Here is a 23,026-nt window from a genome sequence, read left to right on the forward strand (position 1 = left end):
TGCTTTGTGTCTATGAGTCTGCAGCTCTTCTCATGATATAAATACCCATGGAAGCAAGGACCACAGAGGTTTTACTACTAAGTAACAGCAAAACAGAATGAGAACAATTTTGTTCAGAAAACAGGCTAGAACAAAAATATTTGTATGCAGTTAGTTCAGAAGCTTATGAAGAATGACAGTTTGAAATAATTTTTTCAAATACAAAATTTCAAGAAAGCTTTTATGAATTAATTTTATCATAGCATTTTAAACAGACTGTTTACACAGATGTAAATACACATTCAAAGGGTTGTTGGCCTTTATAATTAGATTTAGCCCTAGAAAATATAGAGCATCATCAACATTGTTACAATTCAACCATAGACTAATTAACATATATTTATTTGTTTTGACACATTGGGGAATCTTTCCATTCATTTAGACAACAAAATGCACATTCTTAATTTCTCTCTTGCTTCTTCAGGAGAATCCAAAGATAAACGCACTGTTTCATTAGGCTCTGACCTTTATAATGCTGCCTCTAAACAACATCTTATTAGTAAAATATGATGGAAGTGCCTTTAGGGTAGAAACGATGAATATTTATTTAGGAATTGGCTTTTGGCCAATTTTTCTGTACCCTAAAGGCATAAATGTTATATACCAGAGCACTTCAATTCCCATGCACTTATAATATTTTTCTCTACACATTTGTGAAAGGCCCAAGTATCTGTGCAACACTTTCGAGAATTCATTTGTCAATGGCTCACTTGTGGTTGAAAGCTATAACAGGCATTTCTACTCAGTCGTGAAATGTAAAATAGGTATAAGTTCTGGTTCACTATCTTACGTTAAATAGTAAACATATAGAGGACAGTCTGATAATTTTCTTAGTCTCCTAAATTTTGAGTAAGTGGCTTTTTAAAAATAGAGGGAAGTAGTTAAAATGAAAACAACTTGTATCCCTGAAGTCAGTCTTTGTGACAGAGTGTTGAAAGCTGGCAAGCAATTTTTTTTAGAACATTCTCTCTGTTGTCATTATGTTTTCTTGTGGAGAATGTGGTTGCCACACTTCTCAGCAGAATCACTGTAATTGAATCAACAGGTAAGTTGAATTATGGATAGTGAAGCCACATCTTATGAAAGGGAACCAATGGCATTATTTTCAAAGGTCTAACATCCCCTTGAACAAAATGCTAGGGCTTCTTCAATGCAATGGAATTCCCATATTACCCATCTTTTTCATGCCTCCAACTACACTGGGATGTCTACAGCATTCCCATCTCTAAATTACTTGTAAGTAATGAGGGACAGCTCATGAAAAATTAAATTTTCATCACTTTCACTTCTCTGCTACTATTTTTAACGCTTAATCTGTATTTGTGTTTAATACTCATTTCTCTTTATATCCTAAATGTTTTTATTAAAACATTATATGCTCATAAAACACAAGGACTGATGTTTTTTGTTAATTTAATTTCAGTAAGTTTTGTGCCCACGTAGGAACTTCGTGAACCGCTTTGATATTAAACTTGTCAGTGTTAGTTAAACGTAGTCTGTCTTCCTTTGAACTTGAAAACACATTGAAAGTGTCTTTTATGACACTTAGCTATAATATTAAGTAGATTGAATTATTTGTGTGTAACCTTTCCTACAACATAACCCCCAAGTACCTAAGTTCTGCACCAACTAGCTTGCTGTTCTTGTCAAATACATAGTAAATATTGGTTGAATGAATAAATAATTATTGCCAAGTAGAATTCACTATCTACATAAAACATGGACTTACACATTCTCTAATAACTTCTTAAAAGAACTATACCTCAGCAATGTAGATAAACGTTTTCAGAAAAGCTAGATATGTGGGTGTGAATTAAGTATGTGCAGTAAATACAAATATGGTAAAAAAAAAAAATTCCCTGTTTTAGAAAATGGAAACTACAAGTGAATAGTTGGGGAATGAGAAAGAAACAATCAGAAAAGTCTTCGTGGAGTTTCAGGAGCCATTTGATTACGGCGAGAAAGTCCTACTTGGGGCCAATCCCATGGTGTAGTGGTTAAATTCACAGGATCTGCTTTGGTGGCCTGGATTTGCAGGTTGGGATCCCAGGCGTGGACCTATACCACTCATCAGCCATGCTGTGGTGGTGTCCCACATACAAAATAGAGGAAGATGATTAGCACAGATGTTAGCACAGGGTGACTCTTCCTCAAGCAAAAGAGGAAGATTGGCAACAGATGTTAGCTCAGGGCCAATCTTCCTCAAGCAAAAAGAGGAAGATTGCAACATATGTTAGATCAGGGAGAATCTTCCTCACCAAAAATAGAAAAAACAAAAGTTCTATTCTAGCGAGAGGAGCCCATGCAAGCCTAGGGCTTGCCTGACAGGAAGGAAATCAGATTGAAGAGTGTGAAACAAGCCGCCCACAAGTGTAGACTGACTGTCTTCTGTGTGCAGGGAATAGTGCTAGGTGGGGGAGAGATAAATTTTCAAGATTAGAGAGGATAGTCATAACCTTTTAGGAATGTAAAATCCATAGAGAAAGCAAGATATAAGAAAAACCAACAACATTAGTGAAAAGTACAGTGCTCAAAAGTCACTGCTGAGAGATTTGGATAATAGACATCCCAGGAAGCCAGAGTCTTGTGAGCAATATATTCTATGAGATAATGGATATGAAAATGCTGTGTAAACTGCCAGGTGATATAAAAAGGTGAGATATAATCATTATGTAGCTCACTGGAAAGAAGTCTACAATTTTCTGCCCTGCCCTTTTGAAAATGATGTATGAGTTAACCCTAGGAGACAGAGGTTATAGATTCAACCACCAGTTGGATAATGGCAGGTTAAGCTGATCTGGGATAACAAAGGCAGCAAGAGTTAGGAATTGTTGATAAGAATTTACATCTTTCTTATTAAGTCTTCAAACAGAGTTCCTAATATTCACATTGGTGAATAACAGGAGTTCATATTTAAGTCATAATTTGAATGATTTATTTATAACAGTGTTCCCACAATCACTGATAAAGATGGTAGTTATATTTCTCAGCCTGTCCATACAGCTGGTTAACATTGTGTATAGAAATCATAGTATCTGTATATATGTCAATGGTGGTCACCAGCCTTTCCTGGAACTCTATTAGTAAAAATATTTTAAGAATGTATACCCAGCATATGTGTATATATTTATTTATAAATCCCTTGCATGTATTTTATACTCGTATATTGTATGCCTTATAAAACATTCATAAAAATAGAAATTCAAAAAGGATTAGATTAAAAAATAAAGTTCTACTTTTCTCACTGTACTCCATGGATCATATTGCACACTCAGAATTCTGGGTTTACATCTCACTTCGATGACTGTTGATTTACATTGTACTGTAGTACATAACCATCATTTGTAGTAATAAAGGTATTGCCATTAGAATACCCATATCCATTTGTTGTTTGGTAGGTCTAAGAGATATTTCTTTCTGCAACATTCTCAACAAGCGGACGCTATTTCCTCTAGACATTTTTATCAGGTGAGGACATAGAGACTACTCCAACTTTTAGGCAATTTTCTGGTTTCAGGCAAGCCCACCAGGAAGATGGGGGTTGGGGGGCAAACAAATAAAGAATGAGTGGAGGTCAGCAAAACTTTTAAGTCTCAGGGGGAGGCAATGGACCCTGCAGGACACCCTCAGTCTATGTAGGCAAGCACCACATGTACCCAACTAGCAAAGGCGTTGAGGATTGACCTCACCTGGGCAAGGCTTTAACATATTTGATCTTGTTCCTGTTTAGATTTTGTGTTTTGCATAGGTCCTTGATTCTTAATTCTCCTTAATTCTTCCATTATCCATCTTTATGAAAGGAGTTTATGGCAACTCTCATACTTTACATTGTAGTACAACTTATACTATCTCCCAGTATTTTGTATGATTGATACTGCACTTTTGGCTTCTAATTTACTGCATCTTGAGTAGTCCTAGCTTGTATGCATAATTAAAATACACTTGTCCTTGATACACTAGTGATTCAAAAAAGGTGCTTAAATGAGACATTCCTGGCTGATTTTGTATATATATTCCATTCAAGCACTAGACACAGAACATTGTTTCTTTCTAGGTGCTCAGTAAGGAGTATAACTCTAAAAATGAATAATGTCTGAGGATCTAATGTAAAACATGGTGACTATAGTTGATAATACTGTATTGTGTAATTGAAATTTGCTAAGAAAGTAGAACTTAAATGTTTGGTGATGGATGTGTTAATTAACTAGATGGGGGAATCCTTTCACAGCGTATGCATATCAAATCACGATCATGTACACTTTAAATATTGTACAATTGTTGTAAGTCAATTATACCTCAATAAAACTGAAATTTATACAATAAACTAAAATAAAAATTGCAACTGTCCGGAAGTTAGAGAAACCAGAGTAGTGATACCCAGGAATTGACAACTAATTATATCTTTTCATAAGGAGCATGAAGCCAGAGTAAGTGGCAATAATATGTACTATAACAGAGTCCATTTCATTAATTGTCAGAGGCAAACAATGGCTGGGAGACCCAAGTGTAGGTATTAAGCCTGTGGTGTAGGAAACTCAGCCAATATGGGAGGACTATCCATTCCAGGCTACTAGTTTCAGGGTAGGGAAACAGGATTCATCCATTTCTTTTCTTTCTTTTTTTTTCTCCCAGCAAGGTTTGCTGTAGTAATCATGTTATACGTTATATCCTCAGCACTTACTTATATTATAGCTGGAAGTTTGTACCTTTTGATCACCTTCATCCGATTCCCCCACCCCCATATCTGGTAACCACAAATCTGATCTCTTTCTACGTTTTTTTTTTTTTCTTTTTAGATTTCACACATAAGAGAGAGAATATAGTATTTGTCTTTCTCTGACTTATTTCACTTAGCATAATGCCCTCCAGGTCCATCCACGTTGTTGCAAGTGGCAGGATTTCCTTCTCTATCACCAAATAATATTCCATTGTATATATATACCACATCTTCTTTATCCATTCGTCCATTGATGGACACTTAGCTTGTTTCTCTGTCTTGGCTATTATAAATAATGCTGCTATGAACAAGGGGGTGCAGATATCACTTCAACATGGTCTTTTCATTTTCTTTGGATGTATTCCCAGAAGTAGAATTGCTGGATCATATGGTAGATCTATTTTAAATTTTTTAGGAACTTCTCTACTGTTTTCCATAGTGGCTGTACCAAGTTTCCAATCCCACCATCAGTGCAGAAATGTTCCCTTTTCTCTACATCCTTCCCAGCATTTATCTCCTGTTATTTTGATGATAGCCTTTCTAACAGGTATGAGACGGTGTCTTCTTGTGGTTTTGCTTTGCATTTCCCTAATGATTAGTGGTGTTGAGTACCTTTACATGTACCTATTGGCCATTTCTTCTTTGGAAAGATGTCTATTCAGGTCTTTTGCCTGTTTTTTAATTGGATTAATTAGTTTTTTGCTATTGAATTGTATGAGTACTTTTTATATTTTGGAGATTAATCCTTTATCAGATACACGGTTTTTAAATATTTTTTCCCATTTTGTAGGTTGTCTTCTCATTTTGTCATTTGTTTCTTTTGCTGTGTAGAAGTCATCCACTTCTTTATGGGTCAAATTACATTCCTTAGGAGAACTGGGGCAGTGACACAGAATATCATGGCGGGTGGAGAAGAGAAGATCAAATGACTAGATATTTCTGGGAGTTGTTCCAATGTTGTAGACAATGACCATTTCAAATCTTTGAATTATGAGCAGGATTAATGCTGCTCTGGACTAGGAATCCCATGTTTTTTGAGAGTAAGTAATTCCCCAGGGAGCCCGCAGGTTCCTCTGCTGGAACTGAGATTTTCTGCAGTTCAGAGAAAAGAACTGTGTGCGTACAACATGTACCTCTGCCCAGGCCAGCACCATCGCTTCCAGTGCATTTGGTTTCTCTCGAGTTGAACCCATGGCACATTGCTTCTTTTTCACTTGTTTTTGACCTTTTTTTTTTTGTACTTTGTGACTAGGAAAAAATGAAAACACATGAAAAGAGTCGCTAGAAGACTTTTCACGAACTGCATCAGGAAATTGCTTCGCCACGTTTCTCTGCCATCATGTTCTGTGAAACCGAGACCCTGATAGTCCCTTCTCAAGCTCCACATTGTAACAACTTTAGATATGGTCCCTTCAAAGCACACTCATAAGAAAAAGACCTATATTATTGCTCCCGTGTTTCTTTGAACATCCTCCTGCTGGAAGTTTAAATGTAGCTCAAAATACTATAATTTTCAGATCTTAACTCCATCAATCTCAGGACTTTACTGCTAGAACCAAATGAATCAATAGTAACCATCAAACCATCCCATGCCTCAAACAAGTAACCCCAGGAAACACAAAATATAGCAGGAATAAGTGACAGGCAATGCATGTTTTATAGCCCATCATTTAATGCTTTAACTACAGTATGCACTCATTTAAAGATATGACTTTGCTCTAGCAAACAATAAAAGCAACCAAGTATTTATTTGATTGTTGCCAAATGCAGTGATCCCACTGCAGTGATTTAAGGAGAAACAATTGCAGTCTGTCACTAGCGGGGTTTATTTTTTACACACTTGAGAGAAGTGGTCAATATTGTTGCAGTGAAAGCATCATTACCCATGACTAACTAGCTGGGAAAATAAAAACAAATGAGGAGGGAGTGACCAAATAATGGTGCAAGGGAACATGGTGATTTGGAGTATATCAAATTTGTTGATTTGGGAGCTAAGCGTGAGCTCGACCACAATGTGTAAATAAAGGAAATAAAATTTCTCTGTTACTTATATAGTAATAATTTTGCTATTTCTATTTGTTTTTTTACTTATTGCTATTTACATGACTCTTCAAAGAAAAGAGTGCCAAGTAGAGATTTTGTCTACATAAATCATAGCCAAATTGTCTATGTGTCCTGAACTAAATTGTGTCTTGAACTATCTGTCACTTGAATCATTTCTTTGTGTATGTCAGAAAGGGAGGATGTTATGGTCAGGGTTAGAGATCTGAGACAAGTTTTCTAATATCATCATTAACGGAGGATGTCGTCCTTGGCTGTGGCTGCTGGGGGTGGGCGGAGGGCAACGCCTTATGAACTGCTGACTCCTTACCCCACCCTTGAATTGGATAGATTCATTTGTTCAGTCATTTGTCTATTTATGCATCAGTTTCTCCATTGATTCAACAAACACACGTTGAACCCATTCTATGTGTCAAGCATATCGTTAAGACATAGTTTCCTGCAGTCAGGGAATTCATGTGCAGTTCTCTAACCAGTCTACAGGTTCTTGTTTGCACCATGAGAAGCATTGCTCAGTCTGGAAGGATCAGAATGTCTGCTTCCATTCCCACCCAGTTCTATCTCCCTCTCTTCTTGTACAAAGCCACCTTTGAGGTTGAAAACTGAAGATGCCTCCTAACAAAGTCTGCATCATAGCACCTATGAATAATTATTAATTTACAGAGTATTGATTTGGTCTTTGAGTAGAATTCGGTTTTAGAAAAGATTATCTGTCTTTGGAGTTTTCTATTACTTACAGAAAAAGAAATTCATGTCAAGCACTAAAAACTATAGTGAGCCTTGTAAATAAAAGTACGAGATTAACTTTTCCCCTTAGATACAAGAATGTCATATGTTATTTGGCCAGCAGAATTAATTTAATTCTTTTCTAATGACACTGATATGGTACCCAAGTAATGCAAAGAGATTAAACCAACTTGCCCTCCTCCTGGCATTTTGAAAGCATCTCTACAGTAATAGATCTTTGTGCCATGGGTGAGATGAAGCCAATTAAGATAAATAATGGGAGATCAGTGTGCACAGATCACTCTGAGCATAAACTTTCTAAGAAATTATTGGTATCTTTGGATTGCAGATAAATCACTTGAAGGTATTTGCTAAAAATCAGAGACTTGGAATGGTTTTAAACACACGCCTCTTTGATTTATTTAAAGCCATCAAGATTCCACCGTGAATAACATTCTTTTCAAACCTACATTTTAGAAATGTTGTCCTGGGCAAGGACTTTTTCATCCTTAGTCATACTTTTTAAATTGTATCCAAATGGTCATAAAAATTATCTATTAATATAGAAAGCAATTTTTTCTAGATTATAATAAATATATTTTTAAAATGTTCTCCTATCATTAAGAAATTAAGATATAGCATAGATTTCTTTTATTTCTGCTTAAACACTATAATAAACTCACTCGTTCATCAAAAATCTATCTTCATTATTTTTACTAAAGATGTGTCAGGTTATGTTAGAAATTTGGGCAAAATATTTTATATTTTCATTTTGCTTTCAAAGATCATCTAATTTTAAGTAATTAATTCAATTAACATGTCTAATAATCTTTTTTTTTTAATTTTTTGTTTATTGCAGTAGTATTGGTTTATAACATTGTATAAATTTCAGGTGTACATCATTATACTTCTATTTCTGCATAGATTACATCATGTTCACCACCAAAGTACTAATTACAACCCATCACCACACACATGTGCCCAATTATCCCTTTCGCCTTCCTCCCACCCCTCTTCCCCTCTGGTAACCACCAATCCAATCTCTGTCTCTATGTGTTTGTTTGTTGTTGTTGTTATCTACTACTTAATGAGGGAGATCATACGGTATTTGACCTTCTCCCTCTGACTTATTTCACTTTGCATAATACCCTCAGTGTCCATCCATGTTGTCACAAATGGCTGGATTTCATTGTTTCTTATGGCTGAGTAGTATTCCATTGTGTTCTAATAATCTGTTTTTATATTAAAGCTCAATACCAAAAAAAAAATGTCAAGGGGAGGTTTTATATGTCCTGTCTTACATGTAGGTATGAATTGCCCATTTGATATATGTTCATACTTTTCAAACCATTTTTTCTTCACTAATACATTTGTAGATTCCAGACTCCATGGTAGCTTATCAGAGAACTGGTTAAAACACTTCCATCAGAAATTTTCCCCAGGTAGAAATCTACCTAAGTTCCTGTCACTTGAGCCTACCAAAGAACATTGAAAGGTAACTTTTGGGGAAAATGAAATTGTAACTTTATCTGAAAAGGAATATAGGAAATAACATTACATTAATCATTTTTTAGGTAAATCAGATTGAAAGGTGGCCTTTTAAATTATCAGTAATGATTTTAATAGTAAACAGATTCCAATATAGTAAATTCAGTTTCAAACTTGGATAATTACATTGACAAAATCAAGGAAACTGTTTGTGTGTATATTAATGAAGAAAATCCCACTAATCAGGTACCTTTTGAGGTTTTTTCTGTTGGACATTGTCTAGGACACAAAAAAATTTCAGTGTGGCTAGTCTTTCTCTTGTACTAAAATTTTGAGATATATCCACGGACATGTCACTCTCGTGACCATGACATAGTTGTCTGAAGAATCTTTCCTATTGTGCCTAGATTCAGCCTCTGGAGAATCTTCTACAACCTATTCCTCTAGCCAGCCACCACCAACTTATTTGAAATGGCACTGATGTAAGCCATCGCTGCTTCACGTCTTGCCTGTTATTTTAAGTTAGCCTGACATGTGCAGACTAAACTCCATTTTACCTTCCATTATCATAATCCCATATGTCTTGAATAATGAAACTACATTCCTCTTGGCCCGTTCTGTTACGAGGCCACCAACATCACCTATAGTCTCACTAGGTAAACACGAAATCCAGTGCAGTTACATTACAGAATATTAGTTGAGTGGTTTTTAGAGTGAAGCACTAAACTAAGGGTTTCAAATATGTCATTTCATTCAGACCTCGTAGAAGGTATGAGGCAAGAACCATTATTATCCCCACTTAACACAGAAGAAAGCTGAAGCTTAGTAAAGCTATACAACTTGCTAAAAGTTATATGTAAGTTGCAGAACCAGGGTTTTAACCAAGACTGTCTGATACTAGATTCTGAGGTTTTAACCAGTATACTAAAAACTGCCTCCCTATAAAGAAAACCCCATTGAGACACATATGATTTTATGTTTCAATTATAAGAATAAATTTTGTTATGTTGTGGGAAAATTCTACTAATTATAGTTAATATTCTGGTCTCAGTTTATCTATAAAATGAGGTTGCGTAACAGGTTTTCTAAGATCCTTTCTCCCCAACAAATTCTATCTGTGTAATGTCACTTGAACTATGAATCAGTAAACTTGTCGGATATCTCAACAGAAGCAGAACTCACTAATCAAAAGTGGACAAAGTACTGTAAACATCTCAGGGAGAAAAAACAGAAAAACTAGAAAAGAAAGGACTTTTTAGGGTGTCATGAACCAAAACAGGCTGAGTAAAGCTTCAGCTCAGACTCTTAAATGAATAGAACAAAGGTATCAATGGTATTACTATTCAAAATAAGTCTAACATATTAGTCATGCTATTAAATTACCTGTTCACCTTGTATTTAAATTCTTAAATTTTATTTTTTATTTCTCTGTACTAAAATCAAGACGTATCTGGGATTGTGTAAAAAAAAATCACTCCTTATAATTCATATTTTATTTATCAGCAAAAATTATAAAGTCAAAATTTTATTATAGTATCTGATTATCAAGAGAAAAGATGACAGAGTAGTGTATTTCCATCTATTTATTTATTTACATCTTCATCAAAAAAGATTTTGTAAGATTAAAAATCCTACCCTATAGACAACTCTCAAAAAATAATGTAGAGAAAATCCCCATATCGTATGGATGAATTTTTTCTCCTACACCTACCCAATTTATATATATATATATGTATACACACACACATATATATACACACACACACAGAATATTCCTGTAGATTTTTAAAAAAATGATAAAAACTTAGGGATTAAAAAAAGCAAACAAATAAATCATACTGAACTTCTAACATAACCTTTTAATTTTATAGGAAATGAAACTAAAGTTAATAGTTTAAATTATTTTCTTGTAATCTACTTAGTTAAAGGCAGAAGCAAGACTTATTGCTGAGTAATGTATGTATATGTGTGTGTGTATACATGCATGTATGTCACATGGATATAACTGTATATTTAATATGTATATAACTTTGGTTTTATTTTACATAAAATTAAAAGGTTAAATTAGAAATTCAGTAGGATTTATTTGTTTGCTTCTTTTTTTTTTTGTGAGGAAGATCGGCCCTGAGCTAACATCTGCAAATCCTCTTCTTTTTTTTTTGCTGAGGAAGACTGGCCCTGGGCTAACATCCATGCCCATCTTCCTCCACTTTATATGGGACACCACCACAGCATGGCTTGATAAGTGGTGTGTGGGTCCGCACCTGGGGTCCGCACCGACGAACCCTGGGCCACCCCAGCGGAGCATGCGCACTTAACTGCTTGCAACACCAGGCTGGCCCCTGTTTGCTTTTTTAAGTCTTTAAGTTTTTATCATTAAAAAAATGTTTAGAATATTGCAAATACTGAAGAGTTTCTGGACAAAATTGAATAAATACACATAAATAAATAATTGAAAAAATAAATGGTCTTGAGAGATAGGTAGCAGTTTGAGATGAATGGATCACATTTCTCATGAATTCTCTGTTGCATTTAACTTAATGCTTTTGAGGTTGAGTTAGTATTAGGGCCTACTTAGGGTTTTCTCATTCTCAGATCCCAGGATCCAGGAAGATTCAGGAAAGCAGTCTCAGCTAAAAAAAAAAAAAAAGAAGAAAAAATGCGAATGCCATCTGGTGAAGAATCATTCAAACTGAAGACACAGGATCCCAGAATTCAAAAAAACTGTCGACAGAGTTATCTCTAACTGAGATAATAGTCATGTGACTCAGATGCCAACTATATAGAAATAAGCACAAAATATTTCCTGTCTTTGGAGACCTCACAGATAAATGTGGAAAATGAAGCATTGAAAAACCAGGAGAAAAGGAAAAAGAGAGAAAGAGAGAGAGATGAATATCTTATAATTAAACAATTACATCAGACTAAACCGTTCCTCTTTTGTTTATTTTAATTTTAGAATTTCAAAATAACTTACTTATAGATTTAGATTTCAACAAAACTAACACAATGGTTTTCAAACTTTAATATACATCAGAATCATCTGGAGGGCTTGTTAAAACATATCTGTTCCCCCCAACCTCAAAGTTGCTGACTCTGTAGGTCTCTGAAAGGCCTGAGAATCTGCATTTCTAACAAGTTCCCAGGTGACGTTGCTGGTCTGGGGAACTATTTTGGGAAAAACTGCTCTAAAATTTATCTCAAATAAGGGTTTCAATAATTCTTGAATCATGTATAGAAATAACACAATAACTTAAGCAAAATAAAGAATTTATTTCCTATCATACTGCTAGATTTAAGGGCTTTTTTTTATGTCGTAGTAACCCAGTAGAATGTGCAAATTTCCCAAAGTATTAAAATCCATCATTGCATCATCCTAAAAAAATTGTTACTCTCTTATAGCATTCATTCTCAAAGATAAAATACAAGTGATTACCACAATCCACCCTTCTGTGTTCTCTGTGTCTTGGAGATAAATTCTATATTATCTTCAGTCTTATCATTATATTGATTTTTGTAATGTTAGTTTTTCATTGTATGCCATACAGAGGAAATAGTGCATTCTTATAGACTGAAGGATGAATAGTTAAAAATTTTCATGGTCCTGTTTAGAGAATTTTAAAGTAGAAACATTTCAAAAGTTGTCACTAATGATGGAATATGTGTTAATAGTAACTTATACAATTCTACTTCCGAAACATGTCTCCTTAATTCCTGCCTTGTTCTTCATTCAGCCTGTGTCTTAACAAAGTAATGCCTTTGAAACTAGCTAAATTGAATATGTATCATTTTTACTGAAGGCCAAAGAGATTAGTAATCCTTCTGCTTTATCACTGTCTTTGAAACTAACAGTTAAATGTATGAAGCGTTACACAGGAGTCTACATTATGACCATCATTCTTCTAGTAATATTTTCAACAAGTACTGGTGTTTGCCTCTATTAGAGAGTAAACACTATGTTAGCTACTGAGAATTCAGATGAATAAATGATCCTGCTTTGGAGGAGCTCAATGGTTACTGATGGGTACTGACAGGAGAACAGATCAGTACAATACAAAATACAAGGTGCTGTCTGGGATAGACACACGGAGGACTGGGATTTGCTCAAACGGACCATGGATACTCTACATGTGGAAATCAGGGAAAGCCTTCAAAAAGAGGCTATATTTGAGCTGGCTCTTCAAAGTAAATAGGAATATTCTGGGCCAAGAAAGAGAAAGGATCCTCCAGAAAGACAGAAAAATTTAGTGATTGAAAAAAAAAAATGCCATCCTATCAACCTAAATTTGCGGATTAGACATATATGCCTACAACCAAATGTGTTAGTAATATGCAGCTATTTATTTTATTGGTATTATTACATTTTATAAAAAGAATGACACAAACCTGAAAGAAGTATACACCAGTATTAAATATCTTGGTAAAGGCCATGATAGATGTTTACTGAAAAGTTCAAAGAGGAAATTTTTCTCAAAGTGAAATACAGAAGGCTCCATAGAAGACAAGAGTCTTCAGTTGGTTCTCAGAGAACATTCAGGATTTGAGTGCAGGCTCGAATCTGACAGTGGAGAGAGTAGAGAGAATAGAAACAGCCACAGATTTGCAAGAAATCAACACGAAGGTCATGAATGTTTTCTGATCCTGATTTGTTTAGAAGATCACTGCCAGTGTAAATAATGGTATATATATATATATTTTTTAAATCTTCATATTTTATGTATATGCATTAAAATAATGGATTGTTTGTTTTGCATTTTTGGCTTATAAAGGGCCACTCTCAAATCATAAATCTTTTGACATTTATATTTTTACATGATAAAACATTTATGATTTTGGCAATGAAGAATGATTTCCACTCCAACTGCTGTTAGTCTTTTCTAACTCAAAAAAATAAAAACTAACAAGCTTCTCTGACAATCCAAAATGATAAGCTTTTTTAAAGAGCTGTCATAGAAAAAAATAAACAAGACAAATCCTGAATGATGGTAAAGGAAGATTTTTGTATATGTTCCAAAAAGTTTTTAGATGCATTTCATCTTGGGGATCCTGTGACTGGCTTACTTTCTTTACTTACATTAATCAGTGAAGCACATTACAGCCATAATATCTATCTATATATAGAATATCTGTCATAGTGGGAGTGATTCACTTGGCCATAGGGCCTGAATGGATAGAAGGTGGAACTTGGCTGCATGGCAGTCCACTCTCTGCCTGCTATGTGCTAGTAAGCTAAGTTTGGTTCCTGAGCAGTGGTTGATGATTGTTGAACAAACAGATGAATGACTTTGCTGATCCCTTCGTGTTATCCAGACCACATCTCCCGCATTAACACATAATTAAAAGTTTGTTATACTTGCTATTTGTTCTGCAAGTCCCTGTGTGTTAAAGTGAGGGCTATTTTTAAGTGAAAGAAAATAATTACTAAAATGGAATTTATATTTGACTGTTTCACTTTTCTGGTTAAAGGCAGTTTTACTGTCGCCCAATCTGCTTTGAAGATGGCAATAAAAGCAGCAAGTTATATTCTCTTTCTGGATTACTTTCTAATTAATTTTGTATTACTACCTGTCTCTCCTTCTCTCACACAGTTTAAAGCCCTCTCCTTACATCTGCTTCTCTTGGCATCCATATGAGTCTCAAGAAACCAGTGATAGCGCCGACTATGAAAAGAAACAATACCAGTTAGGGCGGAGTGTTCATGCCTTGAAGAAAGTTATGTGTCAAGCTGGCGGATAGTTAGGGAGCTCACTTCACAGCCCTTAAAGTGAAGAAAAAGAATCTACAGTGGGTGATTATGCTTCAGAATTCAGCAGTCAGAATAACTGCCAGCAAAATTGTTTAATTCTACTCTTCCATGTTCTTAGATTAAGAGGGTCAAGGTGAAAACTTACTTGTTGGTGTGTTTAAGGAGTACATACATATTCTGTGTGACCAGAGGGTTAATTGCTTGTGGAACGGAGAGAGTGATGAAATTGGAGAGAAAGGGAAGGAATCTTAAACATTTTTTCGCCTGGCCTGGATTCCTGCAAGACTGCTGTCCCAAAACAGTGAAGGTGTTGTGTTGCCTCTCATGCCATTATGAAACTAGAAAAGATGTGTTGACCTTGGCAGTTGTGCCTGGAGACCCTGGGATTCTCTAATAATGACTCCCTTCATCATCCCTCAATCCATCTCTTACTCTCTGAAACAGAGAATCCTCTATTCCCAGACTGATAAACCAGGAGTAGGGTGATCATTTGTCAGTGGCATCCCTCTGACTGAGTACCACTTCAAAAAGTGGAGGACTTAATTATGATTAGCATAGCTGCCTTGACCAACCTGGGAAAACCTAGTTTAATAAATACCGGGAAACAAAACATTCTTATCGTCTGGTATTCATTGTTCATTCAGTATTCAGTATTTGTTAATTCATTTGAGAGATACTTAGTGAGCTCCTAATCTTTGTCAGTGCTACAGCGGGTGATATATATATATATATATATATATATATATATATATATATACACACACACACAGATCAATGAATCCACACAGCTCTTCTCCTCATAGGGCTTACAGTCTAGTGGTGTATGATTATTAGGAGTAATCTACAATTAGTATATTCAACATAATGTATCATAAGACAAAACATTCTGTATGATTTGTCTCTTTCTCAAGGGAAGATACAATGAACATTCTGGAAAAAAAAATCTCTACATAAGGGCTGACATAGTATACTTTTCTCATCTCTTTTGAGGGTTGAGTGTGGGAGGAGAAGGATTTAAATACGAATAGAACTTCACAAATCTTCTCTACATGGTGAATATGTTTTGGGATTGGAAAGGCATACTTCCTTCTGTGATAGTTTGTAGGGAACATCCTGAGGAGGGCCACTCATTGAACACACCTGTGTGCAATTTAGAGTTTGTCCTTCAAAACCTTCAACAAATATTTACTGAGTACCTATTATGTGCCAGACACTGGCCCAGGTGCTGGGGATAACAAATTTTAGGAAGATATTTAAAATAATATGTTGAAACATAAGTTATCTCTGGCAACAATTCATTTGGCTAGAAAATCCAAATTATTAAAATAGTCCATTCTCGAACAGACTATTATTAAAATAGTCTGTTAATAATTGTGCTTTCCCCCAGCACTTGCCTCTATCCTTTTTAAATGGCCATGAACCATAGCAGTATTCATAATTTATTACATAAAGGTCAGTTGCATTTTAAGACACATTAAATTATAGCGTTAGTTGTAAATTGAGATCTTTTTCTAAATAAATCATTAATATTTTAAACAAAAAATATTACTCTGAAACCCTAACAAAAGACAAATTCCAAAGACTTGCAGAGATATACTCATCTCATGAACCCCTCTCACATACTCACAGAATTACAAATATTTGTGTTTAAAAGATGGGACGCATTTAAAGAACCTTTTTTCCATCCTTAGAGAACTTTAAAGGTTTGCAATATACTACTTTTGCTTAATTACAAGAAAGTCATAAATATTTTAAATAGACATTTAATCCACTATGCTTTTCTTGTGTCTGGTGGCCAAGGTAACATTTCAGAGGATTTAGAAATCCTTGGGCCATCCAAGTTTTTACACTTTGATTGAAGTCATAGTTTGGAACTTAGTATACTAAAGAGTGTGTTGCCATCACTTATGCATTTGAAGTTTAAAAGGCTTTATTTTGAATGCACTGAGGCATATTAAAAATAAAGTGGAAATTTTTATGCTTCAGATATAGCCAAGGAGATTCGCTCAATGTCGTTTTGAATTTTCCCCAAATCTAAGAAGGGAATCCCTCAGGTAACATTTGAAACATTTTGAGCGCTTGTATTTCTAAAAGAAGCACTTAAAATAAACAACCAAAAAATGTTTTTAAGAACTATATATATAGAGATATGGCTTTGCTTTGCTTATTTAAGAGGGAAATCTGAGATGGTGATTATAAAATACAGCAATGTTGGGTCACTTTTACTTTTTTAAAGTAATCACTCAATATTAATTTTCTTTTCTGAAATGAGAGAGCTAAAAACAATTACTTAAAGCATCATGATTCCCTACACCCTCCCCCAGCAAATAAAAGTAATTCAAATATGCTGTGAAAAGTTTAGCGCAACAGATATCTTTTATTCTGTTCTATACATTTATTAACAAAAAATATGTGTTGACCTCTGCTGACATCTTTGATTAGTCTTTGGTGCTAAATTATTTGTCTGCAGACAGAGCTAAATATAGACTACTTCTACTTTTGTTAAAAATTTTAATTTAGTGTTATCTTTCTCAAAATACATGACAAGATGGAAGGCAGAAGGAATGGGGCGGATGCAATATTTGCTTATCAGAAAAGGCCTGAGTATTTATTCTGGTGCATCTGACAGCAGTAAATGAAGATTTCCAAATAAATAAACCAGCTACATGGAAAGACATCTGAGCAGAAATGCCACAATTCCCATTAGAGAGAAGAGCAATGGAAGGAAGTAATTGTATTCTCTCATGATTTAGCTGTATAAAATCTTAATAAACCCAATTTGTGTGTAAAAACAGAAAAAATAAAGACCCCTATACTTACAGTGGTGTTACAAGATTCCAAGTCATAGCAGGACATTTTCTATCTATATTTAAGGGGAAAAAAGAAGACAAATTAATTTCCTCTTTCAGTTAACTCTCTGTGGTATGGATTTCTGGGAGCGTTTGTTTATTTACATATCCATAGCATGGACAGTGCTCCCCTAAGGAAGATGAAGTGAAATGTAAACTGCTCATAGTTCCCCCAAGATTCTACTGGATTCTTGCTCCTGCCTGTCTCTCCAATCTCATTTCATGCTATTGTCTTCTTGACCTTGGTCCAGCCACACTGCCTTGATTCAATTCCTCCAGAGAATCTACTCTTTCCTTACTTAAGACCCTCACTTTTATTTTTCACTTTAGTTGTTCACTTAAATCTTTCCTTGAGTTCAGGTTTAGGTTCTCATGTCATAGGGAAAAGATTTTCCTGTCCTGTCTAACCCTGACTCTTCCAGTCCCTCTCTAGTCTAGCCTGTGACCCCACCTCCTCATTCACAGCTCTCACAGCCACCTGAAATCATATCGTGCGTGTATTTCTATATATTTGTTGACTGTCTTGCCCCCATCCACAAGGAACCTCCATGAGAACAAGCCCTCTTGTTTGCCTAGTTTGACCATTGTATTTCTAGTGCCTAGAACAGTGTTGTCTCTGGCTCCAGGTAAGAAGCCAAGAAATATTTTACAATTAATTAACAGTTTATCAACTTGGTTGATCCAAAGCAATATGTTAGAATCATGAAGCCTATGGATGGAAAGAGTAGTTGGCGTCAACACTCTGCACTTTCAGACCTCCATTTTCCCCAGAAACAACTCCAGGGAAAGAAGCGATTCTCTGTGGAGAATCAGGGTACCATTATCTTTTCCTACAGTTGTGACCCCCACAGCTGTATATCTTGAAATGGTAGTAGGTAGTAAGCAATTCTGAGAGTGAAAGCCCTAAAGTCTCCAAAATGGCTTAAACACTGCGTGCCTGGAACAATAGACAGCGGAACCCAATCACAGCATCTCACTCTGTCTCATTTTAATTTACGTTGATGGGAGTGTGGGTCTGAGAGGCACTAGAAGTGGGTGTGCTGCAGACAGCTCTTTCTGTGCATCGAGCAATAAAACAGTGGTGCTGGCAACTGTGGACGGAAGTAATGTAAAACATTTTGGTCTGAGCAGCTTGTTTGTGATTCTAATGATTTTCAGTGTTACTTAGATGACTTCTAAGAAGTTTACAGCCATCCATCTCAAGTCAAAACCTACATTTAGAGGGATCAATGACGCATAATAGACACGCCACTTGGCACTGGATGAATTCTCATTCTCAAAAATCTACAGCCTAAAAAGTCATCACAGAACATTTAAAACAGCTTTCAGCAATGCACTATGGTGTCTACAGTATTATGTTAAGCATGCTCAGGGATGGATTGTGCACATGTTTCAAAAGTGTTTACGTATTCATGAAAGTGAATGTTTTTAGTCCTTTTACAAAGACAATGGAAAGTGTATTTTATTGTTTGGATTTTTTCTAAACTTTTTACACAGAGTTACACAAAATCCTTTTCTCAGCCAGATCATGATAGTTCTTAAGGTGTGAAGAGGAAAAGTACCTCCCCTGTCTCTGATTTCTTTTTATTCTTAGCCTACACCCCACTTTCCCATGCGGAAGTCTTTCCTTATGCTTAGATGGAAGGAGCTTTGTTTTACAAAGTGAACAGTAGCTACTATAATGGACTTGAAGCAACGGCTGTGGGGTGAGGGAAAATGCTGTACTTTATACTCTAGCAGCCTCTCGCAGTATACCCACAGGGGTACCATTAGATAGTTTTCTCTCTAGTAGTAGCTGGTCAGGCTCTGAGGTAGAGAGCGGACATTCCTCAAAGGGGTCATTTCCCCACATGCTCACCGAGGAAGTTCCATATCTCAACTGTAAATGATCTAAGACAGTGTCATAAAGCCAGTTCACGGACCTGTGTAGGTACATGTCAAGAATAAGAATGTATATAGGAAAGTTTTTATAAAATCAAATAATTTCATAAAAGCTCCTTTATTTGAAGGTTATACACTTCCTAATGTTTTGTGCTGCAAAGTTTGCCCTTTTATGACATAGTGGTGTTAATAGTGGTAGAAGTGTGAAGTTTGGTTTTTAAATTTCTTAATTTCCTCTCCCCTGACCTCACAAACGGGCAATGTCCATTGATCCTCAAGTGGTATTTTAATTTATATTGATCCATCAAATTCTAAAACATAGAGACTGCTGATTTAGAATTCACTTTTTAACCTTATAAAATATATGTATTGTTTCATTTTAAATATAACTTTTACAGCATGCTTCCCAGTGCCTGTTGTTAACTCCACCTCACACCTTTAATAAAGAAACCCAGGTGGGCTATTTTCACCTCTCCAACTTAAAAGCTGCTTCTTATGCATGGCTTACACATATACACATTGCTTTTATTAGGAGTGAGGGTGCATTCTTTAATTTCATTAGATTTTTATGATGCAGTTTCAATTGCAACTGTCAAAGAGAATGTGGCATTTTGAAGTTCTGTTCTATGAGTCAATCGAAGTGTTAGGAGAATGCAGTGCATTGTTCAGTAAGTTCATTAGGCCTTCATGTTTGGTCCCCAAATTAATCTCTTGGTAGCTGCAGGGTCGTAGACAATATCTGAGAGTCACTTTTATCTCCATCTCTAAACCTAAAATGAGATGATAGCAAGTACCCACCTATCCTGGCCTACCTCAGTGTGCCCTTAGTCATCAATACACAGAGGTCACCTGACACATTGATCGTCTTCTGTGTGAAGCTGAGATATTTACCCCACCAACGTCAGATCATTGACATATTCTTCCATTTTAAGTGCAAATATTTTGCTTTGTGATTTTGGCCTTGGGCTGTGTGGCATGTAAGTTTCTTGAAGGCAAGGAACATATCTTCTCATTTTGATATCTCCGGTACTTAGCACAGAACCTGGCATGAAAGCCGATTGTTGACTGAGATAATGAATACCTAGAGAAATGATTATAAATTCTTTACTACTGTGTCCTAGCTTTCTAGTCAGCTCTCCAGTTCTGAGTCTTTCTGTGGCTCTAAGGAGCTGAGTGTTTCAAGGTCAGATGTACACATTTATGAAAGCAGCCTGCTTACAATGATGTTGTTAAGAAAATGAAACCTGTGTCTTCTTTCACATCTAAACACAGAATGCTTTTACAAAAACATATTGAATCTGTGTTAATAAAGCACCTTAAAGTAAATACATCAAAGAAAGTGGACTTTACCATTCAGATTATAGTGAAACATTTATACATAATTGAAAACCCCAATTAAGGGATAATTTAAGGTTGCTCTTAGATGATCTGGGAGATCTGATTTGAAGGGAATTTGTGCATTGCTCTATTCAAGATCAAAATGAAATAATTTTGAGTTTTGGTATTTTCTATTATCTACCAAAGCGTTTCTTTTCAAAGAATACCTATTTTTATATCCTGTCCCCAAATGCTATCTTTTCAGAAGGCATGTTATCAACAAACTCATTTTCACAAAGTGTAACACTTTATGGGATTTGAATGAAGAAAGATAATATATTTTTAAAAGCAATATATAGTAGTTGGAGATAAATTTTGTTTTCGAATATTAAGCATGATGAATTGACGAGGCAGATACTTGTCATTAGTAACAATGACTCGTGGTTAAACACAGCATAAATAAATGGCAAAAACGATCATTACAGAACTAAAATTAAGAATGTAGGCTTAGGAGAATCCAAGTTTTGTTTTGTTTTTTTCCTCAGACAGTGAAACAATTAATACACGAGTTGTAAAACAGGAAAGGAAAAAGGGGAAATACTATGTATTGAATAACTACTATATGCTGTGCCTAGTATTTGCAGATAATAATTATTTTCCAAACTTCCACATGGGTAATTTTTGTTTTGTTTTCTGCTTTTTTGTGTGTGTGTGTGAGGAAGATTAGCCCTGAGCTAACATCCGTTGCCAATCCTCCTCTTTTTGCTGAGAAAGGTTGGTCCTGGGCCAACATCTGTCCCATCTTCCTCTACTTTATAAGTGGGATGCCTGCCACAGCATGGCTTGATAAGCAGTGCATGGGTCCACACCCAGGATCCGAACTCCTTGAACCGTGGGCAGCCAAAGCAGAGCGCTCGATCTTAACCGCTATGCCACTGGGCTCGCCCCCTCCACATGGGTAATTTTCATCAAAAAAAGCTGTCGCTCAGGAAGTTTAAATAACTTGCTCAAGATTACAGGTAATCAGTGGCAGAACCAAGATTTGCCTGACGTCATTATTCATAATCTTTCCAGTACTTTGTGATGCTCTGAGCAATTGATACCGACAGTATTGCCACAATCTGAGAAACGTTGAAGTTACTCTGATTTAAGAGTAGCCTTCATTAAGTTTCCAAAAAGGAACAAAATGCTTTGTGAGAAGTAGCAAGCATAAATTATAATCAACAATGATAACAACTGTGAAACAGGGAACTTATTTGTGCAGAAAGTATAGCAGAAGAATAAAATGCTTCAGACAGATGGTAGTTTGGGAAAGAGCCAATGAACTTGACCAATTGCAGACCCCTGGTGATTTTCAAGAGAGTAGTTTTGGTACAGGGTTTAACATGTACTAAATAATATGGTATAGGAATAAGAAGAGCTACTATGTTTAAGTTCTAACCACGTGCCAGACACTGCTAAGAACTCAAAGCTCATGATCTCATGGATCCTTTTGGCCCTGAATTATCAGGACCATTTTAGAGATGAGGACAAAAACTCAAAAAGAGAAACAAATTACCCAAAGGCATCCAGAACTGAGATGAACTTACCGGCCACCTAAATCCAAATGAAATGTTCTCCACAATATCACCTTTGCCTCCCTAAGGTATCATTGAATCACAGGACCAGGCGGTCTAGGAGAGAGGTGATCTAAATGATGGAAAGACATGTCTGAATAGAAGGTAGAGAGAAGGAGGAGGGACACAGATGAAGGAGATCATGTTAGAGAGGAGAGAGTTTGCTTCTTTTTCTGGGAGTTTAGGAAATAGTCATCCACTTGGCGTAGTTAACATCAGGTTAGATCTGTGCCTGTTATTTCTATATACTTTGCCCCTGACTGTGGGAAAATGATGGCTGATTTATAAAAGGTGAATAAAGGGCACAGAGGGGAAAATCATTAAATGAGAACCTTTTCTTTTCCTGTGGCATTGTGAAGAGAGGAGAATTTTCTCCTCTTAATCTAAGTTGTTCAGCTGGCAAATTCACTAACCCAGGATGTGCACACATTGACCTGAGAAGTGGGTAAGGGCACATCTCCTTTTGGCATGATGAATCCTGTACTATGTTACCAACTGATGTTCAGGATATGGGCAAATTGATGAGAATGAGCGTTCTACTGCAGAAATTCTGAGTATGTTAGAATGGGGATCCCTCTGTAAACCA

The sequence above is a fragment of the Diceros bicornis genome, chromosome 29, assembly GCF_020826845.1.
Source record: "Diceros bicornis minor isolate mBicDic1 chromosome 29, mDicBic1.mat.cur, whole genome shotgun sequence".
NCBI lineage: Eukaryota > Metazoa > Chordata > Mammalia > Perissodactyla > Rhinocerotidae > Diceros > Diceros bicornis.